General features: G+C 42.7%; 1 pseudogene; it reads right to left on the bottom strand.

Moving 5' to 3' along the window:
- Window positions 1–1,140: 1,140 nt before the first annotated feature.
- LOC136317798 (dnaJ homolog subfamily B member 6-like) overlaps window positions 1,141–8,936 on the bottom strand; it is a 58,711-nt pseudogene continuing 50,915 nt past the window's right edge.

The following is an 8,936-nucleotide window of genomic DNA, read 5'->3' as shown; positions in this document are numbered from 1 at the left end:
AACAGCACCTCGCAGGGGCGGCAATGTGGTCTGGGAGAATGACCCCTGATTGTAGCACCCATAGCTTTTCAGAGACACACACGTGGCTTTTTGTCACATGCTCACACGCTAATTGCCTAAAGTGCTTGCAGCCAGTAAACCAGCAAGCAAGCAAGCCTCACAGCTTCTTTCCCCACAGCTGGCTTCATGCACATCTAGCGAACATCCTCAATTTTCAGGCAACCCCAAATTACGGCCTGTGGACTGCATGCAGCCCCCTGAAGCCATTTATCAGGCCTCCCCGCTGCACTTACGGAAGAGGCAACTCTTTAATTGGTGGTCAGTGAGAGAAGCACTTTATGTGGCAGCCCTCCAAAGGTCTGAGGGACAGTGAACTGGCCCCCTGTGTAAAAAGTTTGTGGACCCCTGATTTAGATTAAAGCAGACATGTACTAGTGTTGATGCATTAATATGTTTCATGGATAAATATTGATATAAAATTGAAGTGACTTTTGTAGAGGATTTGTCCCCACAACATGAACTTTACAGAAGGCTGACACAACATGGCTGACATTTCAGACACCATAGAAAGAAGGTCCGTGCTGGTGTTAGTGTATGGATGTAATGCCCACCTTGGAATACAGTTAATAAAAAGGCAAAGGGAATATAGAGATTACAATTTTTTTAACAGAGACAGAGAGAGAGTCAGAGAGAGGTATAGATAGGAGCAGTCAGACAGGACGGGAGAGATGAAAAGCATCAATCATCAGTTTTTCATTGCAACCCCTTAGTTGTTCATTGATTGCTTTCTCATATGTGCCTTGACCATGGGCTTTCAGCAGACTGAGTAACCCCTTGCTCAAGCCAGTGACCTTCGGTCCAAGCTGGTGAGCTATTGCCCAAACCATTGAGCACACACTCAAACTGGTGACCTCGGGGTCTTGTACCTGGGTCCTCCGCATCCCAGTCCGATTCTCCATCCACTGTGCCAACGCCCAGTCATGCAAGAGATTTAGTACTTTAAAGACAAGAAGAAAAAAAAATTCTATACTCTAGTCCCAACGATCAACTTAAATGTTTATGACAGTTGGCTTCAATGAGCTGTGTTTAAGCACTCTAGATTGGGTATGGCTATCTGGAAATCCAAGTCCCTTTGAAATCTTAAAAAAAAATGTTCGTATGAATCTTCAAATGAGACTTCTTCCGGTTAACATTTCTGATAGATTCCTCCCTCAAATTATTGATATGTAAGCACCGCAGCTGCTCCTTACCATTTGTCATTGATTTTAACGGGCCGTCTTCAATGTCTCCTACTTCTTGACCAGTCTCGCTAATTCTCTTTGTAGTAATTTTCTTGCCATTAACTATTGTGATAGCACAAAACAGATTTGAATTTTCCCAACCCAATACCACCATTTGCAATGGAAGAAAATGAAGTGAGGCTTCTATGATCTAACGACCAAAGAGCATTAAATCCTGACTCAAAAACAAAACAAAACAAAACAAAAAAACCTCACCTTCCTGCAAAAGATGTAAAAGACAGAAGGCAGAGAAGAATAGCCTGTTCCACGGCCCCTGCTTGCTTGGGGGACTCTCAGATTCCCAAGGAAGTTGTCAAATGTGTTTTTGAAGAAGTATAATGAAGATGGGTCCCTTCCACCAAAACATTCCCTTGAACACATCATCTGGCTTCCGGACTGTGAAGGTGAATTCTATTGGGTTGTCCAAATGACTTGCACCTCCTCCACTTAATCATTCTTTGCCATTTTTTATAGATGTCCAGTTTATTAGCATCTGATAGCGCCTCGTATGCCTTGAAGGCTTTGAATTTTCTCTCTGCTTCTACCTTATACTCTGGATATTCACATGGACGACACTTCAGTGCCAGTTTGTGGTACCTCTTAAATACGCTTGGCTGAGACAGATCTTTTAGTGCTTACAACTTCATAGCAATGAACCAAGAATTAATGAGCTGTTGCAAGGGGTTGAGGTAAGGGAAACAGTGGCAGACGAGGAGGCTGCCCGGTGTCCCAGTCTCCTGGTTCCTGCACTGCGGGGGCTCCTAGCGCTGTCCTTTCTCCTTTCTCCAGCACCCTGTTACTGACATCTGTTTTGAGCACTGCTGGTCTAGCAGTAATAGGCCCTGACATTTCATTTGCATAATCATTTCTCTGAACCTTTCCTTGTGGAGATGCTTAGCAGCAACTAATAAAAAAGTAATTGGAGAATAGATACAAATTTGATAACTGTATTTTTAAAAATATTGAAACTTATGAAACAAGCATAGCTGCAGGTCAATATAACATATACTGTAACATAACTGCTGATTTTAAACTTAAACCCATGTGACGCCAGCAGGGTTAAGAAACAACACAGCCAGTTCCCTTGAATCCTGCACTTGGCATGTTCCTTCCTAATTACGCTCCCACCTCTGCCTTCCAGGAGTAACCACGAGCCTGGTTTCAGGTAACTATCACTTTCCTTTCAAATTTTACCACCTGTGGGTTCATAGCTAAGTCACAGAGCTTAATTTTGTCTTTTAAATGTTTCTATAAATTGCTCATAGATGAGGCATTATTTTTTCATCTTGCTTCTTATGTTCAAAACAATGTTACTGAGATTAATCTGTATATGTTGTTGCATGTAACTGTAGTTTATTCACTTTCTTTGCTGTATATACTGTAATTCCCCATGTATAAGATGTTCCAACCTATAACATGCACCTTAATTTTGGGGCCCAAATTTCAGAAAACAAAAGTATTACATAAAGTTATTGAACACTAGTTTTATTGATCAAAAAATTCATAAAACTCCTCATCACTGTCAAAACTCGCATGCCATTCCATTAGCTTGTTCTCATCTGTGTCTGATGATAATTCACTATCTCCAAAAATGAGCTCAAAAACAACTGTGAAAAAGCAGGAAATGGAAGTAAAAAAAGCTACAACCACTGAATAAAGTGCACCCAGTTTTTGACTGCAGTATTTTCTAAAAAGGGTGCATCTTATACATGGGGAAATATAATATATAGTATGCCCATCCTATAACTATGCTGCACCTTACTCTTCTCTTCTGCTGTTGATGGCTGTTTGAGTTGTGGTCAGTGTTTGACTACTACAGATGCCCTGTGGGAAAAAGTACAATTTTTCTTGTCAAAATCAGACTTGGATTAGCAGTAGTTTACAAACATTTTGACCACAGCCACAATTAGACTACATCTTATATTGTGACATAGCACACCCATAAATGAATAAAACTGAAAATAAAAGCCAAGGAATAATGATATCATATGTATACGGAACTCTGGTATTTTCCTTTGTATTCAATATCAAGTCTACTTCATTTTTAAAAGAAAATTGTGCTTGTGTCCCATTCAATGAATTTTGGGACCCATGAACAGTTTGCAACCCACAGGTGATAGAATACACAAAGTGGGTTATGAAAGACATGGATCGCAGCACCAGATTAGTGGGGCCCCTCAGGACAAGCCTCCCACGGTTTCCATGACTACCCATTTTCAGATCAATAAATTCACCACATGGAGAACCAAAACTATCAGGGCAATCAGTTCTTTTCTCTCTTCTTCATTGGACAGGGATGTACATGCAGCACAAAAACCAAAACAGCTGAAATGCCAGATCTGTCCCCAGTTCTCTCAGAGAGAACCTGGACCTGTCTCTGCAGGAAGCCTCACATCCCAGAAATGGTTTGTCCATGTAGCTCACCCAGCCTACAGAAGAGCTGACCCCTATCTGTACCTCCACAGCTGCTCAAAGGAGAAGTTCTTTATTTCTGAGTTTTTGAGCTGGCCCTTCCCCGTGGTGTGGGGGAATTGCTGATGACTGGGGGAAACCAAACCTCAGCTCTGAATCAGAGGACACGCTCCCTCCTAAGCCATGCTGTGTATTATCCCCCAATACCCACGTTCATCTGGCTCCTCAGCACTGCAGACAGCCCGAGTCACCTACCTCACTGTATGCTCAACTGCCCATGGCCATTGGGTTGACTTCCTATCTGGGTATTATTGTGGCTCTTTCCCTGTTTGTTGGAGATGGGACCCCAGAGGAAAGGACCACAGCCTTGACAGGCTGGCAAGTCAAGTCTCAAACTCTGATTTTCCAGCAGAGTTGGGACGAGGAGGTATTGGGAGGAAGTGATACATGGGAACTGTGGGTGTGGGTGGCCAAGAGGGTGATGGCATTGTTCTATTTCTAGCTGCTGAGGCAAGGGCATGTGATGTTTTGGAGGGACGCAGGGGAGTGAGAGGTTAAGAGTAAAGGTGTTAAAATCAGAGGGCCATTTCTGAACCCCAGGCTCTTCAGCTTCCTGGCTGCATGACTTTGATTGTTTAACATCAGCCATGGTTTCCATATGTGTAACTGCTACTTCTCAGCCCTGTTTTGAAGATGAAATGAGAGGATGCACGTGAATCACAAAATGCCTAGCGCTGGGAATGGGCTCCCTGAGGATAGCTGCTGTTTGTTATTCATACTTGGCGGAGTTATCATATAAGGAAGAGGAAATGGTGGAGAGTCCTGGGCAGTGCCTCTAGGAAGCAGCTAAACGCAGAAGGGAAAGCCTGGGGAGCGCCCATAGCCAGTAGTCCCTCCCTGTCCTCGGTGGTTTGTTCTGAGACCCCCAGTGGGTGCCTGAAACCATGGATAGTACCAAGCCCTATGTATGCTATGTTTTCCCTTTATAAACATAACTATGATGAAGTTTAATTTATAAGTTAGGCACAGTCAGAGATGAACAATAATTAATAGTTAAATATAACAATTATAATGATATACAGTGATTAAAATTATGTGAATATAGTCTCTCTTTCTCTTTGCTTCAAAATATTTTTTGAATTCTTTGTTCCTGAAAATTTCTGTTTAATTTGTTCAGACTCTTGTTGACCAGGAGTAAGTGAAATAAATCATGAAAAGCAAAACCGTGGGAATGGAGGACAGTTAAGCCACACTCGAACCCAGAATCTTGCTGTGCCTGGGATGGCAAGCACAGGTTTGTCTTGGTGGCTTGTTATCTACCAGGTGGTTCATTTAATTACGTGCTGAGAATGATTCAGAAACTTCAACCACATTTCTGCAAGGGGCATATTTGAGGAAGTGGTTAGCTGTATAACGGAGTTGGGTCAAGATTGGAAGGAGAAAGAAGTGGGAAGAAACATGCTGTCACAGAATAAGGAAAGTAGAGTAGAAGGAGAAAATTAGAACAAGTGCTAGTTCAGAAAATAGCATCCTTAACTCAGGCTGGGCCCCAGGGCAAAGCAACTGGCAACACAATGTACTTGGCTGAGCAAACACTGCCTCCTGGTGTCCAAGGAGAGTGTGACTATCGAAGGGTCAGTTGGGAAGTCATATCTCTGAACAATGTGAGGAAATGAGTGAATGGATAAAAAACTGAATATATTTGAGGCCTGATCTGTGGTGGCGCAGGGGAAAAAGCATTGAGCTGTAATGCTGAGGTCCTTGGTTCAAAACCCCAGATTTCCTCATCAAGGCACATGTGGATGTTGATGCTTCCTGCTCTTCCCTCCCTCCTTTCTCTCTCTCTCTCTCCTCTGTAAAATGAATAAATAAATCTTAAAAAAGAAAAGACGTAAAATATGTGTTTTCCATGTTTGTGTATACGTGATTTAGGTATAAAAACCAGGCGGTATTAGAAGAGATTAAAAGGTAAAGAGGAACACGTATCCTTTCTTTGTAGCTGACATTTACTGAGTGTTTACAACCTGCCAGGCATTAGTCTAACTGTGAATGTGATTTATCTCATCGAGTCCTCACACCCCCCTTATGAAATAGTACAATTATATTCCCGTAGTGTGTTTGTGGGGACCAAGGCATAAAGGCATGAATGTGCCTATGGCAAAGTCAGTGAGCAAGGAACTCCCAGTGCTGCTCTAAGTTCAACCCTGGCAGTGTAGCTAGAGCCCAGTGCACATATTTGAAATATAAAGGAAGCAGCGATTGAGTGTAAATTTTGAGGATTTGTGCAACAAGTAATTAGGGAAAGGAGCTGAATTAATAATGAAGACGTGGAGATGGTAATGTATCTTTCCCCTAGTGAATCACTCCAAAAGTGTTTACTGAACCACAACCTCACACTCCCTGCTGTGCTCGGACCTGTGGGCACTGAGAGTCTAATGTGGGGCACAGCCCCCCCCCCCAAAGAGAGTTCATACTGAGGTTGAGGAAATAAAGCACACATGTAGGACACAGTCAGAAAGCAACATATAACTGCATCCAAAGATGGTGTGAATTGTGCAGGATTGAGTAATATTGCTAAACAGAAGAAGATAGGAGACAGCAATCAGCAAGGCTAAGGCGTGGGGGTGGGCGCACTGTATAACAAGTCACACTGAGTTAATAGAAGTGCCCGGAATACAAGTGAGCCTGAAACAAAGAATCTGAACCGACAGTGAGAAATTACTCAATGTGGCAGGGAAGCTCTAATGACTGGCACTAAACTCAACTGAAGTTTTCTTCCTGCAGTTACTTATTTTTTAAATATTGTACGGCAACCCCTTCCAAAGAGCACTTCAATAGTGACAGGTCCTTGGACTCACAAGTCAAAAGAATGTCTCTGTGCAGCAGTTCATCCCTGTGACCCCCAGGAAGAGCAGTGGGGAGCATGCAGGGGAAAGCACCTTGTGGGAGGAGAGAAGAGCTCAGACCACAGACTCTGGAGCTGGTCTAGATCAAATCCCTTGTTGACTTGTCAGCTGTGTGAGTTTGGACAAGTTACTTAATTACACACGTTGCCTGCTTCTTCATTAGTTGTTGATCAGGATTAACATGATTTAATTCATGTAAAGCACACAGAACTGCTACTGGCACTCAGTACTGTTCCTGTACACTAGTAATAAGAGTAATAAGCATACCTTTAAATGCATATTTATGAGCTTTTCTCTTTTGCATTTCCATGTGGCTGACCCTGTCCCTACTCACCCTGAGGAGCATCTGCCCGGATGGGGAAATGGAGGGCTGTGATTTGAGCTCCATCCAAGAGAAAAAGTTAGTGTTTCCATTTGAGGTTAGATAAAAGAAGATTTACTGATTTGAGGTGATGATGTTGAATGCCAGGCTTTGCTGTGAGAGAAACATACCCAAAGTGCCTTTGAATCACACTAAAATCAAATCTCAAGGTTTAATCAAATCTCAAGGTTTGAGGGCACATTGCTTTCGCAAAGCAGAGAGGGCACCTTTTCGCATGGGGCATCTGGAACAGGAAACTTGCTGCCCCTGCGTCCTGACCTAACCTGGGAAGGGTCATGTTGTATCAGCTGAGAGAATACCAAAGGTACAGGGGCTTTTCGCATCCTCCAATTGGTGACTTTGAGGAACGCTTGTCTAGGGCCCCACCAACTCACGCATTACCAAGGAGTAGGTGAGGGCTGACAGAGAGAGATGCAGGGTAATTTCCAGAAGCCAAGAGTTACCTAGGGGAGGTTCCATGTGTGGCTGGGATGACAACCTTCACTGTGCCCTCTCCCAAGAGACAATGCTGTGAGCTCCGGCATCTGCAGCTGGCAGTGAGCAGAGCAAGGCCAAGGAGACAAGCAGAGGACAGGACCCACCAGCTGCAGACCTTGGCTGCAGACTCCAGCAGGATGTGTAGAGCTCAGATGTGAGGAAACACTGGCCTGACCTGGCCCCAAGACCAGCCTCATGAAGGAGGTCCACCTGCTCCTTTGCCATGAGGTCGTACACAGTCCCTGTGCCACACTCAGGTGAAGGAATATGGTGGGAAAGCATTCTGAAAGAGAGTATTTTAAGTCTAAGATGTGCACTTTTTCCAAATACACTATTTTATTTAACCGAGATGGAAACATCACACTTAACAAATTTGGTTTTTTTCTTTTTGTTTGCTTGGTTGGTTGGTTTTGGTGGTGGTGTTGTTATTTTTCCAAACAGTGATAGAAAATCATGAGGAAATTTAAGTCAATTCTAGAATATAAAGAAACTACATTTTATTCAGACATCTGGGCACAATGGAGGAAATCCGTGGCCCTGCTTCCTTTAGAGAAATGTATCTGATAAAAGATTCACCTATTTTTAGTTCCCTAACATCTGCCTTTGCTTATAAAGTGAGATTTCAAAATCCTTCTGAGCCCAGGTACATTGTAATCACCCGAGGAACTTGAAAAAAAACCCAGACACCCTGGTCACACATCCACACATTACTGTTTACTTTGTCTGGGGTGTAGCCTGACTTTAAAAGGTTTTACAGCCCCTCAGGTGATTCTAACGGGAAGAAAAATATCAGAACCATTATCTAGAAAAATGATTTCTCCATTGCTCAGGATATTCTCTCTGAATACAAAAATGATGGAGTGAGGAGTACAGTTTCTTACTATGAATACAATTTACCTGACATGAGGGAGAGAAATACCATCTAAAAAGCAAGGCATTTTTTGAGGCGCTTGGTATTCTCAGTGGAAAAGTATGTGTTCATGGTCTATCCATCCAAGTGTCTAGCCTAGCACTCTCAGCACAAAACAAACCACAAATGACACTTTAAGTTTTCTAATAGACACATTTTAAAAAGTAATTAGAGAGAGGTGACACTAGTGTTTAAATTAAATGGAGTCATATTGTTTAATAAAATTATATAGGTTTGAAGGACACAATTCTAAGGTTCATTATCTGAATACTGCATTGTGTGCCCACAACCCATAATCAAATCTTCTCCCATCACCATATATTTGACCCTTTTAATCTTCATAGCCCCATCCCTGTATTTAGCCAAATATATCTGTTGGGGAGATAAGATATATTTTCTTCACTTTGTTAAAGATGGCTGCTGCCCACATGGGGCAGCTTATTGCTTTCTTGCTTGATAAGGGGCTTGGCTATGCTATGTTTGTTGAGAGAGGGCTTCTGAACCAAAAGGTTTTAAAAGGAGAAGCTAGGAGTCCATTTTGGAGAGAGTGATCACATTGTTCCAGGGGA

Source organism: Saccopteryx bilineata, chromosome X (genome assembly GCF_036850765.1).
Source record: "Saccopteryx bilineata isolate mSacBil1 chromosome X, mSacBil1_pri_phased_curated, whole genome shotgun sequence".
In the NCBI taxonomy this organism is placed as follows: Eukaryota; Metazoa; Chordata; class Mammalia; order Chiroptera; family Emballonuridae; genus Saccopteryx; species Saccopteryx bilineata.
Note: the sequence above shows the minus strand (reverse complement) of the source record. Positions and strands in the feature narration are given on the sequence as shown.